This window comes from Sminthopsis crassicaudata, chromosome 3 (genome assembly GCF_048593235.1).
Source record: "Sminthopsis crassicaudata isolate SCR6 chromosome 3, ASM4859323v1, whole genome shotgun sequence".
NCBI classification, from domain to species: domain Eukaryota; kingdom Metazoa; phylum Chordata; class Mammalia; order Dasyuromorphia; family Dasyuridae; genus Sminthopsis; species Sminthopsis crassicaudata.
The window spans coordinates 593,848,625-593,866,552 of record NC_133619.1 but is presented as its reverse complement, the minus strand read 5'-3'; the positions used below and the strand labels follow the sequence as shown (position 1 = coordinate 593,866,552).

Sequence of the window (17,928 nt, the reverse complement as noted above, 5' to 3'; positions counted from 1 at the left end):
AAAAAAAAAAAAATGGACTGGATTATATGATATATGAGATCATTTCCAAATCCATCATCCCATGACTCCTTGTAAGAGCCAAAAAAAAAAAGAGGACAAAACAAGGGAAAGGGGCTTCAATAAATGACAGCACTGCTTTAAGTCCATAGAACAGAACTAAATCATATAAATGCACCATGAAAAGTACATTAAATTTTGATGGATTATATATATTTATGTAGATAGATAGATAGATACATATATATAGATATAGATATACACACACATATATGTGCATACATATATATCTAAAAGAGAGCACTATAAAATGTTATTGATTAGTTTTTAAAGCTTTATTTAAGACTTCTCCACAAACTTGTAAATGGAAGCAGCAAGACTGGTTTGGGGGGGATGATTTATTTGATAGCCAGACTTCTCTGACTTGCTTTGGTGCACATTTCAGGTATAGTCAGTCCTAGGCAGTCTGTAACTACTCAAGCTTTAGAAGCGATAATAGATTTGGGGGATCTGGGTGATGCTTCAATATGGTTCAAGTCAAGATGCCTAAATTAAACAAAAACCCCTTCGGCTGTATAGAATTCCACTAATGTTTCTAGGGAACCTTGACATCTCTCTAGCAGTAGAAGCCATTAACCACTCCCCGAGTTGCCTCCAATCAAATTCTAAGTGGAATGTGCTAAGAGTAAAAGTGACTGTGGCTGTTTGGCCATCCCAGGGGTGGGAGATAAAAGAAGTACAAACTACACTAGGTAGTCATCTGACTGAAAAAGCCCAGACTCTTAGGGAAATCCCCCAGAAAATGCCATCCTCAGTCTCTTAAAAGATCAAGGCAGCATTGAAACAAAGACAAGCTGATGGACTGACCACTTCACGGCCTCTTCTGTGTTGTTTCACCCACCCACAACCTTAACCCAGAAAACGAAATTCTCAAGTGTCTTGTTAAACAATTACTACTCATTAAGCAAGAGATATATAATACTATTTTCTGTAATGTTAAATTGATATAAAGTGAAGAGAGAGACAATAACTAGGAGAACCATTTATAGGCTAAGATCAATGTTGTTAAAACAACAATAAGCAGTTTTGAAGACTTAAAAAAATTTTTCAGTGAAATGATCCATAATGATTCCAGAGGGCACCTGATAGAAGAAAAATGATGGACCAATATACATGAGACACATTATTGAACATGGTCAATATGGGAATTTATTTTTGCTTGATTCTGCGAGTTACAAGAATTTTATTATTCTCTCTCTCCTATCTATCCCTCTCCCTTTCTATCTCCACAGAAAAGAGAAAAATGAAATGCTTAATAAAACTAAAATTCAAATTTATTTTTTAAAATGTTCATAAGCAAAGTACATTAGAATAGAACTTCCATGAGTCTTGGGGGAGAGGGGACAGAGGAAGAAGGGGAGAGGGTGGGGAGAAAGAGACAGAAGGAGAGGGAAAATGAGGGGGGGATAGAAGATGACAAAGAGAGAAAAGAGGATGGAGAAAGGGAAGTGGACAGAGAAAGAGAGGGAAAGAGAAAGGGGGGATAAAGGAAGGGCAGAGGAAGATAGAGAGGGAAGGAGAAAGGCAGGAACAGACGGAGAGAGAGAAAGAAAGGGAGAGAACAGGAAAAGCAAACAGGTTAGAATAAAGCACTTCCTTAATCATGGAATGTAAATTTTAAAGAATCATTCAAATCATAAAAATGATATTTTTCTCTTAACTCTTTTTTTTTTTTTTTTTTGAGAAGTATGATATAGCGGAAATAGTACTAGGATTAAGAATAAGTGGATTCTAGTCCAACACTGATATTTGACACTTTCCAGCTATTGGGAACCTAAGCACATTGTTTCACTTCTTTGAGTTTCCTCATCTACAAAATGGGAATCGTATAGGTTTGTTGTGAATAAAGTACTTTGTTAAATTCAAAATTTCTATAGGAATTTGAGTTATTATGGTGAAAGGACTGAAAACCAGGTCACATAAGGATCAGCTGAAGTAATGAGGAATATTTATACTAAAGAGAAGATTTAGAGGAGATAGGATCAGTCTTCAAATATTACAGCAAGGGAAAGGGAACATTTATTAAGCACTTACTAGGTATCAGGCACTGTGCTAAACACATTTAATCCCCGCAACAACCCTGTGAGGTAGGTGCTATTATCCATCTTTTACAATTAAGGAAACTGAGGCAGACAGAAATTAAGTGACTTTCCCAAGGTCACACAGCTGGGTGATGCCTTGGAGCTGGATCTGAACCTAGCTTTTCCTGACCCCAGACCCAGTGCACCACCAAGATTTATTAAAGACCTAAGTTTCATACATAATTTGGGATACAAATACAAAGAATGAAATTCCCTATTCCCAATGCGGGAATGTCTGCAATAGAAAAAAGGACTTGTTCTCCATGATGCAGAGTACAAAACAAGGAACAGTGAGTAGACATCACACTGAGGCAATTATTTTTTATTCCAAAAGAGAGCTACCTAACAATAAAGTGGGCAGGATCCGTCAAGGGGTCAGGCAGTGGCTAGATGACTAGTGGGCAGGGATGTGGAAGAAAGGATTCTTGCATTAGATGAGAAGTGGGTCAGTTCTCGTACTCTTTCCAATTATGAAGAGACTATGTTCTTTTTCACTGTACTTATTCTATGGTATTCTGCAATATTCACTTTGAATTGTTCTGTGATTCTTATAGTTATTGTGATGTAGTTTAAGAAGAGCTATTTTAAAAAACCCTTTTCCTTATTCCTCTGCAAAAGTGGGCATGAAATATGATGTGTATTTTCAGCCTTTGTCAATGTATTGATTATTTTTGCTGACTTATTTTTTCTTCTACTTTTTTGAGTGTGTTTATGTACATATATATATCTGTGTGTGTGTGTGTTGTATGAAATGGCTCTCAGGAGTAACTCATAACTCAGGCAATGTATGAACAAAAGACATCAACAAAATTTTATTTTTAAAAAAGTCTATGATTCTAAGATACCTTGCTAACAGCTTTATAAAGAATAAAAAATAGCAACAAAAGTATCTACTTTAAAGAGTGATAATTATATTACTATTGTAGCCAGCATTTATATAGTACTTTAAGGACTGCAAAGCACTTTACAAATATCTCATCATCACAACAACTTCAGGAGGTATTATTATCCCTACTTCACAGATGAGGGAACAGAGGCAGAAAGAGGTTAAATCACTTAGCCAGGGAAAAGGAATAAATGAATGGTGTTAACAAATTTTAGATCACATGTGCTATCATCAGTCTTAATTTTGTTATTCACAATAACAAAATAGGGATTTAGAAAGGACACTCACCATGAAGTAGCTGTGCTGGATTAAAGAAATTTCTGGTCCTGGACTAAGCTAGGTTTTGACTCAGCTAGCTTCTTATCTGTGGAATCATTTCATTTTTGTGAACCTCAGTTTTCTCATCTGTGAAATTAGGGTAACTTAATTGGTCTCAAAGCATTGTTGTAAGGAGTCAAATGAGAAATTAAATTTAACAAGTACATAATACATTCAAAGTAATTTCAAAGAAGAGAAAATATTACTAACTAGGATGACTAGGGAGAGAATAAAAAAAAAAAACAAAGCGCTAGTTACAAACATTATTAATTTCCATACTAAATAAGCATTAAAAACTGGACTTGGCTATTACTTCCTTCAACATCCTCTCCTCACCAAAGCCCACAGAATCTGGACTGTCAGAAGGTGGATGTATATAGGATCACAGTTGTGGAGGGGATCTCAGAGAGTATTCAGTCCAACCTCCTGATTTTACAGAGGAGGAAACTGAAGCTCAGAGAATTACACTGACTTACTGCAGATCACCCAGGGTATAAGCCTAAGAAGTGGGGTCTGAGGCTTAGTCCTCTGACTCCAGAGCCAGGCTCATTCAACCATCTTCAGGCCACCTCTCCATATTAAACTAATCAACACTCCTACTAGACATACTCTACCTGGATGTCCTACTGAGCCTGAAACTCAACTACTCCAAAATAAAATTTATTATTTCTACCTGCCCTTCCAAACTTCACTCTGACTACATCAGTTCCAACAATGGCATTCAATCTCCGTAATCTGAAGCCAAAATTTATCCCTTTACACAATAAAAAACTACTCTTCTTAAAGGACAGAACTGACCATGCCATTTTTTTCCTTATTGGACTTCTAAGCTTCCTAATGTTTCTGCACTCAGCAGGGGTCCCCTGCTTTCCAGGCCTAGCCCACTCCACCTTCCATGAGTTACCAACAAACATACACCCTATACTTTTATGCCTCTGCTGCTCAACCACAGTCTTCTTTTTCTCTTTTTTCCCAAAGGAATGCTAACCGTGCTTTAAAAATCCAACTGAAATACTGTCCAAGGAAGTCTCTGCTATGACCTCACAAAGCATTTTGTTTTGCATGCTACCAAAGGGTTTATTTTTTTATCAGTTATGTGTGCATGCTTCCTACAAAGACTAAATTTATTTTTGTTTAAAAATATATTTCCACTGGGACACTAATGTATTGTTGGTGGAGTCGTGAACTGATCCAATCACTGTGGAAAACAATCTGCAACTATGTCCAAAAGGCTAGCAAACTGTGCATACCCTTTGATCCAGCAGTCTCACTATTGGGCCTACATCCCAGAGAGATCATAAAGGATCATGTGCAATAGTGTTTGCAGCAGCTCTTCCTATGGTGGCAATGAAATGTAAATGGAGTGGATGCCCATCAGTTGGAGAATGGCTGAATAAGTTGTGGTATATGTATATTCTGGAATATTATTGTTCTGTAAGAAACGATCAGCAGGATGATTTCAGAAAGACTTAAATGAACTGATGCTAAATGAAGTGAGTAGAAACAAGAGAACATTGTACACAGGAACAGCAAGATTATGTTATAAGATCAACTGTGATGGACATGGATTTCTCAACAATGTTCAAGACAACTCCAATAGATTTGGTGTGGAAAATACCATCTGTATCCAGAGAAAGAACTATGGAGACTGAAAATGGATCAAGGCATGGTATTTTCACCTTTTTTGCTTGTTTGTTTTTTCTTTCTCATGTTTTTTTCCTCTTTCAATCTGATTTTTCTTGCACAACTATGAAAATATGTTTAAAAGGATTGCACATATTTAACTTATATCAGATTGCCTTTGGTCTTGGGGAGAGGGAGATGAGAGGGAGAAAAATTTAGAACACAAAGTATTCAGTCCTTATCACATCATTCATTTTGAATATAGGTTTTAATTCTCCTCTTTATCAAAGGGTATTAGAGAGAAGGGGGCAAAACAACTGCACATTTACTACCTACTAATTTCCAAAGTAAAAAATCTGAACTCCTCCCTCCACTCTCTACCCCCAAGAGCTACTAGGATTTGCCAAATTTCCAAACATCTTCTCCCAACCATGCTTTTCAGCATCTAAAACATGCCAGTATTTTACTGATTTGCTTCCCCTCAGTATTTCACAAAAAGAATCATGCTAATTGTTATTCATTTTTAACAATTTTAAAGAAAAGCACAAATTAAATTTTAGTGAATATTCCTTGTATACATGTCTATACTTGAAGATATGTACAAATGTAAAAGCAAGTGCTAATGGTGGAACAGTAAGTCAAATTATTCCTGAATTCAAATTGCACCATTCATCGTGTGTGTGTGTGTGTGTGTGTGTGTGTGTGTGTGTGCGCGCGCGCTGACTGCCTGCTTCTTTCCTCTGATAATGATAACCTAGTGTAGACCCTATCACCTCAGGCCTGAACTGCTGCAATAGTCTACTGACTGGTGTCAACTCATGCAGTGCCTGTAATCACTGGAATCATTGGAAACACTGGGCCTGGAATCAGGAAGACCTGAATTCATTTCCAGCCAAAGATATTTCCTATCAGTGTGATCCTAGGCAAGTCTTAACCAGTCTCCTCCATTTGCAAGATGGGAATAATAATAGCATCTACCTCGGTTCTTGAGTATCAAATGAGATATTTGTAAAGCAATCAGCACAATGCCTGGCAAACAGTAGGTGCTTAGTAAATGCTTGTCAGCTCCATCCCACCCAAGTCTCTCCTCACTCCAATGCAAGCTCTACCCAATTGCCAAACTGAACTTAAAGTCAAAGTTTGACCATTATTCAACCAAGTCATTATTATTTCCAAGATTCTGTTTGGCTTTTACAATCCTTTATAACCTTTCCCTTCCTAATTTTCTTTACATGAGACACTACTTCTCCTGACTCCAGATATTTTTATTTGCTGTCTCCCAGTCTAGATTCATCTCAGCTTCCTGGCTTCTTCCAAGTGTCAGCTACAATTGCGCATCTTACAAGAAGCCTTTCCTGATTTCTTTTAATAGTCTCTCAGGTGATTTTCTCCCATTAATCCTATATATCAGTACAGGGTTGTTTATGTAGTCTAAAGACTCTTAAGTTCCTAGAGAATGGGTGCTACATTTTACCTCACAGTATCCCCAGTACTTAGCTCAAAGGCCTGGCACCTAGAAAGTACTTAACCAATTGTTTTCTAACTCATTATCTTATCTCTTTCACTCCTGGGACCAGACTCCCACTGATAAGGACCAAGAATCCATTAAGGGATCTTAGCAATTCCAACTGGCCTTCCCCCTACCCCCAATCAAATCTTTCTGGCCAGTCCTCAAGGGCCCCACCTTCCTGGATAATTGTAGCTCCTCTTCCGGAAAATGTCCTTGACACAACGTAGCATTCAAGGGTCACAAGAAGTCTCCAAAGACACCATCCGCTGTATGTGCCTTCAAACATGATGCATCTTTCCCTGCCTCCTTTGTTTGGAAAATACAACCTGAACATTACATTAGTTGCCTGTTGGATGTGCCCTATTTACAAGCCCTACACAAGTCTAAAGGGAAAAGCCTGGTCTTGAAGGTGACAGACCTGGATTTTAGTTTGATCTCTTCTGATTCCTATGTAACCTTCCTTAAACAAGTCACTTGTGTATTAAACCTTAGTTTCTTCCCCCTGTGAAATGAGTAATAATGCCCATAGAACCTACCGCACAGGATTGTAGGCTTAAATGAGATAATTCTGTAAATTGTTTGGCAAACTTTGTGATCCTGGGTAAGTCACTTAACCCTACTTGCCTCAGCAAAAAAAAAAAATTAAATTAAATTAAAAATTTTTAAAAATTTAAAAATATAATAATAATAATAATAATAATAATAATAATAATAATAATAAACAAACTATCTTCACCTGCATCTGACCTGTGAAGGCTATGTATTTATACGGTCTTATAAAACTTTACTTGTTCCTCTGTGGCAACCAATATACAGGTTATTACAATACTACCTACACAAGATTCCCTTGGGCATAAAAGTTCCTTGTAGTTTGAAACTGAATGAAAACTTTGGGGATACCCCGTGTAGGAGGCAGAGTTGTGACTACAAAGCACAGACTCTTCAGAATTGTTTCTGGTTGGGCTGTTTGGTCCCGATCCATACTGCATACTGCAAGCCTGAGTTACCCAAATCACTCACACACAGTCTTCCTGACCCCCAGCCCAGCCCTCTAACCAACAGAACAGTTCAGCCACTTTAAGGCAGTCTGTAAAAAGACTCAAAACCATGAAACCCTCAGAAAAAGGCAGCCTTTTCCATGAGTTCCCACGGTTTGTTGTCAGCACTGTTTAATACAGCTGAAGCTGGTGATAGAACCTAGGGCTGAGTGCTCTTAGAAGAACCACCAGTAGAAAGTACCCGGTTTCTGAGGCCCAGAAGGGAGAAGTCAGTACTGCCATTATAAAAATAATATAGTTTCAGGTTTCTAAAGGCTCTAAAGTGAGCACTCTGATACAGACTGATGATTGGGCTACCATGAATAGAGACTTTCCTCCCAAATGGCAGGTACTCCTATGTAACTAAGTGCCTTCTGCTCCATAAAATAAACAAACAAATCACTTAGTTGAGATGGATTAACATTAGGTCTTTGGGGAAGTGAAGACTAGGCAATTATTCCAACAATGTCAATACTTATACCTCTGTCTCTGAACTCCTTTCTTGGAATTCCTTCAGTGACAATTCATGTGCCACAGCTTTTTTAAAAACAGGATTTCCCAGTTTCATCCACCACCTAATTTATCAGACTTGTGATCCTTTCACAAAAAATTAAATTCGCCCTTTAAGAATATCCAAGTACCCTAGACTCTGAAAGTGATTCCAGAAGTGGGGAGAGCACCCTCTGCTTCTGAAGGCAATTCCAGAGGTGCAAAAAGGATCACAGTGTCTGAAAGCAATTTCTCAAGTGGAGACATTCCCAAAATTTTCTGTGTGCTGGCAGCATAGCTAAAGCAATAATTGGGGGGGGGGTTCCCCAAAAAAACCCTTGTCCTGGATTTGGAGAATGGAGTAGCTCTCTCACAGCTATGGGCCAGTCAGTCACTTTACTTCTCTGAGCCTCAGTTTGCTCATCTGTAACATGAAGACAATAATACTTGAACTACCTATCTCATGGGGATGTAGTGAAAAAATATTTTTAAAACCTTAGAGTATCATAAAAATGTTAAACTACTTTTGCTGTTTTTAATATATAGCCTCCCAAAGTAACTCTGAAAGGAATATTTAGACAGAGAAACTTATGTTCTCAAAATAGTCATTGTTCCAAAGAATAGATTTTACAAGGAGTACAATACATTGCCAGACATTCACTTGTCAAATTATTATATTTGTTAACTTTTATGTAGTATTTCATGAGATTTGAGCCTTAGAAATACCTGTGAAGGGAATGTGAGTATTATTAATTATTTTTATAAATGAGGACACTGAGGCTCATATAAGGTTATAATAATTCTAACAAGGGCTAAGAGTTAGGAACTGAACTGGAATTTTCTGTTAGATGTGACCTCTGCTTTCATTGAATGAATGAGGAAAAAGATCTTCAAATCATACACTCATAGGAAGAAGCAAAGCAAAAGCACCGTGTATATGCATATGTCTGTGTGTACACACATATTACATATATGTGCATATATTCATATACACGTGTGTATACATAGATGTCTACAAATTACAGTATGATGGATGGATAATAGGATTTAAGTCCTCTAATTCAGTATTACTGAAACAAGTCAGTTTAAATAACACCATAAATAACAATCTTCTGTCTACCTAATAATTGCCAATTTAAAAGCTTTGCCTCCTACAACACCAGGGTCTTGTATTTGTTTGAAAAGAAACATGTTTCCTGCCCTTTGGCTACAAGCTAAAACAATAATTAACTATACAAAAAGTTCAAAAATCCAAAGAGAGAACTCTAGTATGATGAGATTACAGCATTGCCTTATTTCCTTTTTGAAATACAATCACCTGGATTTAGCTCTTTTCAGCAACTCCAATAGACTTGTGATGATCCATATCCAGAAAGAGAACTATGGAGACTGAATGTGAATCAAAAAATAGTATTTTCACCTTTTTTGATGTTGTTTGGGTGCTTAATTTTTCTTTCTCATTTTTTCTCCCTTTTGATCTGATTTTTCTTGTGCAGTATAAGTGAGGAAATATGCTTAGAAGAATTGCACATGTTTAACCTACATTAGATTGCTTGCTGTCTAGGAGAGGAGGAAGGGGAAAAAAATTGGAACACAAAAGATTTTGCAAGAGTGAATGTTAACCAGGGGAAAGGGACCTGTGTATGCCAAAATGTTTGTAGCAGCTCTTTTCGTAGTGGCTAGAAACTGGAAGATGAATGGATGTCCATCAATTGGAGAATGGTTGGGTAAATTATGGTATATTAATGTTATGGAATATTATTGTTCTGTAAAGAAATGACCAACAGAATGAGGCTTGGATCACAAAATAGAAGATTTTGATTACATCAAACTAAAAAGTTTCTGTACAAACAATACTAATGCAAACAAGATTAGAAGGAAAGTAACAAATTGGGAAAATATTTTTAAAAGCAAAGGTTCTGACAAAGGTCTCATTTCCAAAATATATAGAGAACTGACCCTAATTTATAAGAAACCGAACCATTCTCCAATTGATAAATGGTCAAAGGATATGAACAGACAATTCTCAGATGAAGAAATTGAAACTATATCCACTCACATGAGTGTTCCAAATCACTACTGATCAGAGAAATGCAAATTAAGACAACTCTGAGATACCACTACACACCTGTCAGATTGGCTAAGATGACAGGAACAAATAATGATGAATGTTGGAGGGGATGTGGGAAAACTGGGACACTAATACGTTGCTGGTGGAGTTGTGAGAGAATCCAGCCATTCTGGAGAGCAATTTGGAACTATGCCCAAAAAGTTATCAAAATGTGCATACCCTTTGACCCAGCAGTGCTACTACTGGGCTTATATCCCAAAGAAATACTAAAGAGCGGAAAGAGATATATATGTGCCAAAATGTTTGTGGCAGCTCTTTTTGTTTTAGCTAAAAACTGGAAGATGAATGGATGTCCATCAGTTGGAGAATGGTTGGGTAAATTATGGTATATGAAGGTTATGGAATATTATTGCTCGGTAAGAAATGACCAGCAGGAGGAATACAGCGAGGCCTGGAGAGACTTACATCAACTGATGCTGAGTGAAATGAGCAGAACCAGAAGATCACTGTACACTTCAACAACAATACTGTATGAGGATATATTCTGATGGTAGTGGAAATCTTCAACATAAAGAAGAGCCAACTCACTTCCAGTTGATCAATGATGGACAGAGGTAGCTACACCCAGAGAAGAAACACTGGGAAGTGAATGTAAATTGTTAGCACTAATATCTGTCTGCCCAGGTTACATGTACCTTCGGAATCTAATGCTTATTGTGAAACAATAAAATGGTATTTACACACATGTATTGTATCTAGGTTATATTGTAACACATGTAAAATGTATGGGATTGCCTGTCATTGGGGGGGAGGGAGTAGAGGGAGGGGGGGATAATTTGGAAAAATGAATACAAGGGATAATATTATAAAAAAATATATAATAAAAAATTATTTAAAAAAAAAAAAAGAATGAGGCTTAAAAAGACTTACATCAACTGATGCTGAGTGAAATGAGCAGAACTAGGAGATCATTATACACTTCAACAACACTACTATATGAGGATGTATTCTGATGGAAGTGGATATCTTCAACATAGAGAAGAATTAATCCAATTCCAATTGATCAATGATGGACAGAATCAGCTACACCCAGAGAAGGAACACTGGGAAATGAGTGTAAACTGTTAGCATTTTTTATTTTTCTCCCCAGGTTATTTTTACCTTCTGAATCCAATTCTTCCTTTGCAACAACAACAACAACAAAATTCGGTTCTGCACATATATATTGTACCTAGGATATACTATAACATATTTAATATGTATGGGAATGCCTGCCATCTAGGGGAGAGGGTGGAGGGAAGGAGGGGAAAAATTCGGAACAGAAGGGAGTACAAGGGATAATGTTGTAAAAAATTACCTATGCATATGTACTGTCAAAAAATGTTATAATTATAAAATTAATTAAAAAAAAAAAGAAAGAAAGAAAAAGAAAAGAAAAGGGAAAAAAAAAAAAAGTGCTGCCCAGCCTTGCACAAAGTGGCCACTTAAAGAAATGTTGGATGGAGTGAGTTCAGTATTAGCTCAAAAGTAAACTCAACCTGTTCAGGAAAATGAAGAAACTAGTAATTCATACCATGCCTTTAGGAAGCCCTAAAGGCAATTATTTCAATCCCTCTAGTGCCCTAAGACAAGACTTCTTGGATTCCTCCAAAACCAAGTTACTAGCTTATAAAACCAGTTATAAACTTCCATCTTATACATGATCTCAATATTACCATCTGGACAACATGTTTTTTTAGGATTAAGATTTCCCCTAATTCTATAAAAGGCTTTCTAAACCAACCAAAATATAACCTGTTTCCCATTCACTGCCAAACGTATTTTCCTAACATATATTCACTTCATCATTTCTATCTTAGCTGCTTGCTTCCATCCCACCCACAAATTTATTAAAATTATCAAAAATCATTTTTTCCAATCCTTTGTGATGCTTCTGTATCTTTGATACTACCAGTTTCTTTCCTCTGATTTTAGAGATATTAGCTCTCTTGGTTCTCTATTTACTTTTATGATTATCTGTTTAGTTAATTTTCTTTCTGACCTTGAAATTGGATATTCTGAAAGTTTTTTCCTTTGTAAGATTTTGTCCCTTAATAATTTTTCCTCCTGCATTGAACTGTTACTTCTTTATAAATAATTACCAGATCTTTCTCTAATCCTGAATTTTCCTCTGCCTAAAGGATAGGATATCCAGAAACCTGCATTCTAAGCCTACACTAAGCAGGATCCTCGCTAGTTTTGTGAACCTAGTTTCCTGATTTTTAAAATAAGGAGGTTGATCCTAATAACCTCTGAGATTTATTCCAGCTCTAGAAGCTCTGATCTTATAATCTTTTTACCTAGAACTCAAACAGCATTCTCAGAACCAAGTTAATTATTTCTTTCCCTAAACTAACTGTTCCTTTTCTTGAATTCACAATTTTTGAAAGTGGAATCACTACTGATCTTCAAGCTTCTGGAAGTGGTATTCTCTAACTTCCCAAATCCTAAAAATTCTATTTCATCAGCATATTTTACAAGCAGCTGGTATTTATTTCTTACTTATTAGAAATTCTCTTTATGGCCCCCTCTGGAATCAGTCACAACAGTAGTCACTTGCATAATGGACCTGCCCAGTTCCTTCCAATCCAACGTTTTTTTAATCAACAGATTTAGTTGGGTTACCTCCTCTTAGAGCATGTCTTCATTAATGGTCTTTTTTTTTTTTTTTTTTTTTAAGGTTAAGAAGGAAATGTGTATCTGTCATTTCATTTCATTACTGTAGGGAGCTTTCAATATGGAAAGTTCTGTCAACAAACATCAGTCTGGGATCCAGAATCTTTCGAAAGTTGGATTGAGAGGCTAAGTGACTTGTCCAAGAATGCATAACCATCCTCAGGGGGAACCTATCTTACCAAACGCAAGGCCAGCCCTTATTCACTTTGCCATACTACCTTTAATGAAAATTATAGCTAACATTTATATAGTATTGCCTATGTGCCTGACCCCTATATTAAGAGCTTTACAATTATTACTTCATCTAACAACAACTCTACCAGGTTTCCATTATATACTTTACAGCTGAGGAAACTAAAGCAGAGATTGTCACTTGCCAAAGTCACAGTTTCTAGGGTCATATCTAAACTCAGATCTCTCTGGCTCTAGGCTGAGCAATCTTATCACCTTCACCACCTAGCTGCCTCAATCCACATATATTTGTTTACGCAAGTACAAGATATTCCAAAAATTATCAAAACAGTTGTAAGCTTGTACATTCAGAAATGACTAGCCCAATGACACACTGTGGATAAGTGCTGGAACTGGGGTCTCGACTTCAAACCAAATGCTTTTCCATTATATTCTGCCTTCTTATGAATTGTCTTCTATTGTGTACTCTGACTAAAGTTCAAACTCCTTTGCTAGGGATTCCAGGTCTCCTAAATGTGTTCCCAATTGACCTTTCCTAGGACACTAAGTTACACAGAGTATCAGGCAGCCTAGACCAATTCTCTGTCCTTAGAACACACACAGGGTGCTAGGGTCAGTTTAGAATCCATAATGGTTCAAAACCACAAGAGCCAGCTCATACATGCTCCTGAGACTACCACTAAATTTTCAGAGTGAGAATTATAAGCTTGGAAATATAAAAATGGTACAAATCGTGATTTGAATTTGTTATTTTATTTTCCAGACTTAAGAAAGCAATGAAGGAAATGTTAATAATGCAGCTCAAACATAAAAGATCCAGTATTTACCAATACACCACATGAATGCCCTATGTTTTCAATTCCCTGTCTTTGTTATTATCTATGCTTATGGTATTCCCCCCCCCTTTACTTATTAAATCTCACCCTCTGGAACCCCAATCAAATGCCTGTTTCCTCTCCTCATAGAATATTTTTGTGTGCACCTTTCTCCCATACATATGCTTGTTGGTAGAAATACTGTAAGCAGTATCTCTCTTCCTAAAAGGAGCAAAGTATATAGTAAGCTCTTAATTGACATTTTCTGAATTTATAAATTTTAATTATGTTCAACTCTAAAATGCTCTCATATAGAAGACTCAAACATGAAAAAAACACAGCCTTTAGTAAAATCCATGTGCAAAACTTGAAACAGACCCAATCCATACAATCTTATTACTGTCCTGGGGGCATGGAGGTGCGGAAGTGGATAGAGCACCAGTCAGGAGGGACCTGAGTTCAAATATGACTTCACTTAACACTTCCTAGCTGTGTGACTCTGGGCAAGTCACTTAACCCCAACTGCCTTAGCAAAGAGCAAAAATAAAATAAAATAATCTTATTACTGTACTGCAGTTCCCATTCCCTTTTCCTTCCCAGATTCCAGGTGTATTTATGTTAACCCAAAGACTGGAAATCTCATCTGAAAATGGACTAAAAGCACAGGTATTTACAACTGTTCTGGAAGAAAAAGCACCACCCAGTAAATGCTGTCCTGTGGAACTCACGAGTTGGGTGCAAATGTGTTTTGACCTGTCCCTGTGGCTTATTATGAGTCCTCTGAAATCGACCTGAGCCGGTATGATTCAGTGCAGCTGGAATGTGCCCCCTGCTCCATGTTTTAAAACTTTGGACTGGAAGAAGAGGAGAGTCATATTTCATCATGAAATATGAACCAGAAACTGTTGTCAAGTGTTCTTATGTAAGGAAGAGAAGTTATGTGTCAGGTTATTTTCGTTCCTAAGGCTGTATTTTTAAAAACAAAGAAAAAAGGGTAGCTAGGTGGTGAAGTGAATAAAGCACCAGCCCTTAAATCAGGAGGACCTGGGTTCAAATCCGATCTCAGACACTTAACACTTCCTGGCTGTGTGATCCTGGGCAAGCCACTTAATCCCAATTGCCTGGGAGGGAGGAAGGGAGGAAAAGGAAGGAAGGAAGGAAGGAAGGAAGGAGGGAAGGAAGGAGGGAGGGAGGGAGGAAGAGCTCAAGACTGTCAAAAAGGAAAACCAAAGAGCTAGGTGCTGGTCCTCTGCTCTGTCTTTCTGGTTATCATGGCTTTTCAAGCTGCACAGTCCCCAGTCTGGGGTGCTTGGACATTCCCATGCTACACCCCAGCCCCATTCAGAGACAGGCTCCCTTTAAGCCTCGTTGGATAGGCAGCTTTTTCTTGTAAGACCCAGTCTCACTCCCTGTAGTAAATAACAGTCCAGGTGTTTCTTCACCAGTGGAGGTCTCCCTGCTTTCCTGATTCCCCACCTTTCCCAGCCCTAGCAGCCCCCTTAAAGCCTCCTAGACACTCAACCAGGTCTGGGAAGCCAGTGCTCGGAAACGCACTGAAAGCCGCCAGATCCAGGTCAAGTGCCCTACAAGATCTGCCACGTCCAATGAGGTGGGTATTAATATTCCCGCAACAAACACCAGTTCCGAGACCCCAGGTCACCCACGTGAGTCAGGCAAAACTGGAACTCCGCTCTTGCTGCCTGCAGACCTGGTATGATGTGCACCGCCCCAGCAGCTGTCTCCCCCCCATACCCCGACGCCTAGGCAGGCCCAACCAACTTTCAAACTGAGACTTTCCTGTGCCTGGAAAACCCAATAACCCCCCCCCCCCCGCCGCCCACGTACCCGCCCGTTACTGCGGCCTCCTCCACAATACAAGGCCGGCATCTTTCTCACTCTGCCTCTCCCGACCACGCCTGCCTTTTGGAGCACCCTACTCCATACCTTTCTATGCCTGGCACTCACCCCAGCACCCTCAAGAGTGGATATCCCAGAAGCAATAAAGCTTGCAGACTCCCCATGTCTAGCGCTAGAGCTCCCCCTCACCCCAGAAGGCCTCCCCCAAGCCTGCGCCGTGGGGGCCTCTCCCCGCTATAGGACAGCCCCAAGCCAAAGAGGGTGGAAGAGCAAACTTGAACCCCCAGTATTCATCACTTCCCTAAAGCCCCCTCCCCCTCCAGTCCGGAGCCGTCGCGACCAATAAGGCGCCAGGTCCGCGGCCTCCTCCCCACCGACCAATCACGATCGAGGCTCCCCCTTTCCTCCCCCGCCGCCGCCGCCGCCGCCGCCGGCCCCTCCGCCAATGGGAGAGGGCCCGCGGGCCGGCGAAAGGCGCGCGGACACCGCGAGCGCAGGCGGCGGCGCCCCGCGAGGACACAACATGGCGGCGCGGCGCGGAGTAGCGGGACGGGGCCGGACCGAACCACCGCGCGGCGCGGGGGAGGGGGGAGGAAGGAAGCGGGACGGCCGGACCTTCGAGGCCAAGTCTGGGAGCCCCGGGAGCCGTGGCGGGTCCCCCTCCTCCCTTCAGGCCTGTCCTCTTGCCGCCTTCACACCTAGCCCGCCCGCCGCCGCCGCTCCCCCGTTACTCACTCGCCACGCCGTTGGCTGCCCGGGAAGAGGACTCAGACCGCCGGCGTGTCCCGGTGCCGTGGAGAAGTCCGGCTTGGGGTCGGGGGGGGGGGGGTAGTGTATGAGTGACGGAGAACGGAGAGAGCGCGGAGCGGGGGCACAAACAAGATGGCGGCCGCGCCGTTCGCACCGTCTCCCCCTTCGGCCCCCCCAACTTTCCCCTTTTCCCCCCTCCTCCCCCCCGCCTTTGGCGCCTTGGTTGCTGGAGGGACGTAGTACGCAGAAGCGGGCAATCAAGTCTCGCGAGATGTTGGGGGGGGGCGTGCAGAGATCCGGGGCAGCGGGCGGGGCGAGATATGTTTAAGGCTCCGCCCCTTTCACGGAAGTCGTGGGGCGGGGCCTGGCGAACTGTTCTCCGCCTTTTCCTTGTTTCCCTTTTTTCCCTTTTGGGATCCGAGGCTTTTGAACCGGTCTGTTCCCTTTTCATTACTAGAACTGGGGACGTGACATGCTTAGAAATCAAATCACTGAAACTGGATTGTTTGAGGTCTTCTGGGGAAATTCCCTCTCTGGAATGTAGCAAAGACCTGTCCAGGGTCACCCCGCCGCCCTGTGATCCTAAAACCGGACACGAGGGTGCGCCTTCCCAGCCACCCTGCTCGTGTTAGAACTTACAGCAATTATAATAGTTCTATAACCTTCCATGTGTTGTATAGGTGCCACTCGTGCTAATTACATAATAATGCAATTCATAAAAGTTGTTAACAATTACCTTATGTTACAGACGAAGAAATAGATTAAGATTAGCTCACCCGCAATCCAGATCTCCCAAGATTCTCTCTGCACTAGTTCCGTGAGTTCCTTACTTGGATCACAGTCTGTTCTCCCCTGTCAATCAGTAACGTGTGCTAAGCACTGTGCTAAGCGCTGGGCATCTGGGAGGAGGCGCATCACACACTCCCTGCAAGGAGCTCGCAATCTAACCCCCAGTACAGACCAAGAAGCTGCGCACAGGATGCCCTGGAACCAGAGAGAAGGCACTAGAATTAAAAAAAATTGGGAACACTTCCTTAAACACGTGTGTTAACTGCGATTTGAAGGAAGCCAGGGAATGCTTTCCAGGCACTCCCAGAGGAAATGTCTGGAGTCAGGAAACCCTGGCAAGGAGGGCCAGAGTGTGGTGAGGAAAACGGGGGTGGAGGAGGGAGAACTCCAGATGTTAAAAGACCTGAAAGGCAAACGGGATTTTGTATGTGACCCCCCAGCTCCTAACTTCACTCTAGAAACCGCACACATGTTGATACTCCCTCCAGCACTCTAAGCTCCCTCCTCACCTACTCCCTTCCTGTGCTCCATCCTTCCACCTCCCCTTGGTCCTATCCGTGGTCACGCACAAAGGTCCCGCCTCCGTGCTTAGGAGCTCTGGAGTGCTCTGATCTGGTCACAGTCTCCTTCCTCCCAGTGCCGGGCCCTGCTCCTCACCTGCACCGGGGTCTGATAGACGGCTCCTTAGTTCTCTCCCTGCCCTGGCCGCTTTCCTGTTTCTTGTCTCACATCCCCAGG

At 40.7% G+C, this 17,928-nt stretch overlaps 1 protein-coding gene across 9 annotated transcripts in view; it reads right to left on the bottom strand.

Moving 5' to 3' along the window:
• The window catches only part of NFYC (nuclear transcription factor Y subunit gamma), an 84,873-nt gene extending 68,221 nt beyond the window's left edge, over window positions 1-16,652 (bottom strand). For 3 of the 9 annotated variants that reach the window (XM_074305291.1, XM_074305303.1, XM_074305309.1), the window contains exon 1: window positions 16,387-16,651. The gene's annotated coding sequence lies outside the window, so the exon portion shown is untranslated. Of the gene's footprint in view, window positions 1-12,992; window positions 13,040-16,382 lie in introns of those variants that run through there. The other 6 variants (XM_074305266.1, XM_074305311.1, XM_074305292.1 and 3 more) reach the window with 6 other exon arrangements.
• Window positions 16,653-17,928: the final 1,276 nt, after the last annotated feature.